The sequence below is a fragment of the Miscanthus floridulus genome, chromosome 15 (assembly GCF_019320115.1).
Source record: "Miscanthus floridulus cultivar M001 chromosome 15, ASM1932011v1, whole genome shotgun sequence".
NCBI classification, from domain to species: domain Eukaryota; kingdom Viridiplantae; phylum Streptophyta; class Magnoliopsida; order Poales; family Poaceae; genus Miscanthus; species Miscanthus floridulus.
Window position 1 is genome coordinate 60,321,268 of NC_089594.1, and position 3,683 is coordinate 60,324,950.

Consider the following 3,683-nt stretch of genomic DNA (forward strand, 5'->3'; position numbering starts at 1 on the left):
AATGTTTGCACCCTAATAAAATGATTGCTTAGTATAGGTGCTAATATAGATGACATGTTAATGGCTAAAAAGTTACTGCTAGTTCAGGTTAAGAGTTGATCATTATTACTTATGCTTTTCTGCAAAAAGAAAATGTCAGCCAGCTCCACTACATTAAGCTATGCATAATCCTTGGTGTCATTTGCTTGGTTTTTGACGGGTAAGTCTAGCTGAGTACATTCCCGTACTCAGGGTTTATTCCCTCTTGTTGTAGATGACCTCCTATATCAGGGATTCTGCAAGTATTGTCTCCACCCGGCGGGTGATGAGGACTAGATCATGGGCATGATCTCCTTTCTCTTATCTGAATGCTTTTGCGGTCTGTGATCAGCAAACCAGTATGTGTATTTGAACTCGGTGTGTGAGTTAAACTATTTGCTTCCGCATGTTTACGAGACTTGTTTTGTAATAACAATGACTCTGTGATGATGTAATCTAATTGCGAACATCTGTGAAATGTTGTAACATACGATATGTTATGTTGGATTACTGTGATCTTGGTTGTATGCAAGTTGGTTTGAGATCCTTCGAGATTTTGGTTGACTACCGGGTTTATATGGGCTCAAGTTCGAGAATTTGATCGTTCCGGCGATTGTTTTTGTACTTGTGCTCTTATAAATTGGGCGGTTCTGTGACATGGAGGAAGAGTAGGGGTGGCAGGGAGGTGGTGTCCATCTGGTTGTGAATGAGAGAGGGAGGACAGGATGGAAGGGCTGCATGTAAAAACAGAAGAGAGTAAGAAAGGAGAGAGACACGGCTGCCATTGCATGCAATTGAGAAGAGGGGGCAATTGATGGAGTGAAGAAAATTAAGAGAGGAATTATTTTTGCATGAGGAAGGGAGGGAAGAGGCATGGGAGCAGCACATAGCTGGCCATGGTCTTTTCCACATGCAGTGAAGAGAAATAATGGTGAATTGAAGAGGGAGGATGAAGGAGGCAGGGTTAGGTGATTAAGAAGAATTAGATGTTGCAGTTTGTGCATGTGAGGTAGGGGAGGACAACTATGGAGAGGAGAGTTGCGGCATTTCCACATGAAAGAGAGGGGGAGGGGCTGGATTGGGCAGGCAACCAGTCCACTGGCAGAGCCCTGAAATGAAAAGCGCACAGTCAGCGCAAGGTGAAGTGTGCCCACTTAGTCCCTGAGCATGACAGTAGGTGACGTGGTCACGTGGTGCCAGGGTCAGAAATAACAGTAACCAGAAGAAGTCCCTAGTATGGTGAGAAATCGAGTCATAATGATGACGTAGTCCCCGAGCCACAGGTGGAAATCTCGGATGAATCAAATCATGGAGAAAAAGCCGGATGGCTGCACAGAGTCTTGATGACAATGCGGAGAAGTCGGTGAATATTCGGTGTGCAGTTCCAAGTTGCGTCGAAGAATAGGCGATATGGGCCGTAGTTGCGCAGAAGCCCAGATAACAGCCTAGCACGCTGCTTCGGGGAATTCAGAAGGGCGCAAATCATGGTGTGGTTTCCCAAAAACCCATGAATGTGAAAAGTGGAGAAGGTGTCTTTATAACTGCGCCGCAGCACTCCGCGCTCCCACCTTTCGCACTTCACCAGTTCGTCTTCCTCCTCAGCCCTCGTGCTTCCTGATTTGCACTCACACACGCTCCGCCGCTAGGGCTAGAAAGCTTGCGCAAAGGAAACAGTTCCGATCCAGATATGAGGGATGGCGCCGAAGAGGGGAGGTGGTAACCCGAAGAAGGCGGCCGCCGGAGCAAGCCGTGACAAGGAATGGGTGTCGTCACTCATGGGGGAGACGAAGCTCAACGAGATGGTGGAGGCGGGCATTCTTCTAGACCGAGTCATCGTCGGATGGTGTCCGGCTGACGATGAGCCCTATCCGATGCCACACACCGATAAAGTCGTAGTATTTCAAGATTATTTCTGGCACATATTAGGACTTCCGGTGCATCCTTTCTTGCATGATTTGTTAGAGTTCTGGGGAGTGAGCTTGTGCAATCTGCATCCAAACACCATTTTACACATTGATGTGTTTATCTATTTCTGCGAGGCTTATCTTGGCATTCTTCCCCACTTCAATCTTTTCCGACACCTACTCTAGCTAAAGAAGAAGTACGGGGGCGGTTCCAAGGTGGTCGGTGGTGTGTATCTGTAGCTCCACAACAGGGATGGCGGGCGAGTACATTATTGTGCCACTACATACCTCGCTGAAGGGGTGGAATGCCAGGTGGTTCTACATGAAGCAGAGTCATCCTACCATCCGGTGCAACATCGACCAAATTCTAGAGAACCAGACGAGCTGGTCGAAGAAGCCGACCAACGCCGATATGGAGCAAGTGAAGGAGCTCCTCAGGCTAATAAAGGGCATGAAGATGAACAGAGTGGTTGTGGCGGTGAGCTTCATCGTGCGCCGCATCTAGCCCTACAAGGATAGGGCCCATCCGAGCTTTGACTTCAACGGAGACACTAACGGCACCCGGGAGAGGCCAGAGAGACTGACGAAGGAGGTTGTGCCATGCCGGGCCACAGAGCTATTCGCTCCAAACACACCATGATAGTGAAGTCCTTAGGGGTTCATCAAATTAGACACATGCACATAAAAGGCGATTATATAGTTATTACATAACAAGGGTGCTCATGTTACACTTGCCTTCGAAAAGCTTGCCATCCAACTTTCCAACTCTACAATTAAATTCAATTTTGAAACATAAACACTATGCAACGACATGAATGCAACAAACCACTAAATTAAATTGCAAAAATTTTAAAACCCATATTTTTCCACTATATGAAATGTTGACAACATAATTAAAGTTGGGAAATTTTAGAAAATAATAAAATGTTTTGTTTTGTTTTAGTATTTTCTAGTCACACCCAAAACATGAATTTTGGGGTGTGACAACCGGGGGTGGGGCGGCTGTGGCCGTGCCTCTCCGCTATGGAGACGACACTCGCCGCAGCCGATAGGGAGACGGCCGCGACTGAAGCCACAACAAGTTAAGCGCAAGCGTAGCTCGCTGGTAAGGCATTGTCATTACCGTATTTCCTTGTTTTATGTGGCACTGCATCTTACTATATGGTAGTGTTTTCTTTGTTCTTGCTCTTTCAGCCGTGATGGAGCAGGTGAACGTCATGTTCGTGCTGCCAGCGGGGCCAAACTTCCTTGAGCACGTCCATGCTCTGCCGGCGCGGATCCGGGAGGTAGTGATGCATGGCATTTGCCATGGAGCTGTGTCAACCCTGGCTACCACCCACCTTCATTCAGATGCAGACTTGCGTGTGGTGGAGCCAAGGTTCCCGCCGGAGCTGTCGGTCCAAAGGGCTTCATAGGATTTGGATCCTTCAAAATTCATGTTTCTCCACCATTCCAAAGGAGCCATAAGTTTTTTAGTTTCTTTTGTTCATTTCTTGGGATTCCATTTTGCAGTGTTGGTGGTCCCCGAATAGATGGGGAGATCTGCCCGCGCGAAAATTTGATTTTCAGCAAAAATTTCGCACCGCGTCGAGAAGTGCCACCAACATGCATCGATAAATTAGATGTCTCTCTTTTGCCCTCCATGTGGAAATTAGGTTTACTATGCCATCGATTTTAGACAACGACATTTGTGGTACTGTGTTGGCCACATAAAAGCGCAGGGAGTCGCTGTCTCTGCTTCTACCTCGGCCTCACTCTCTA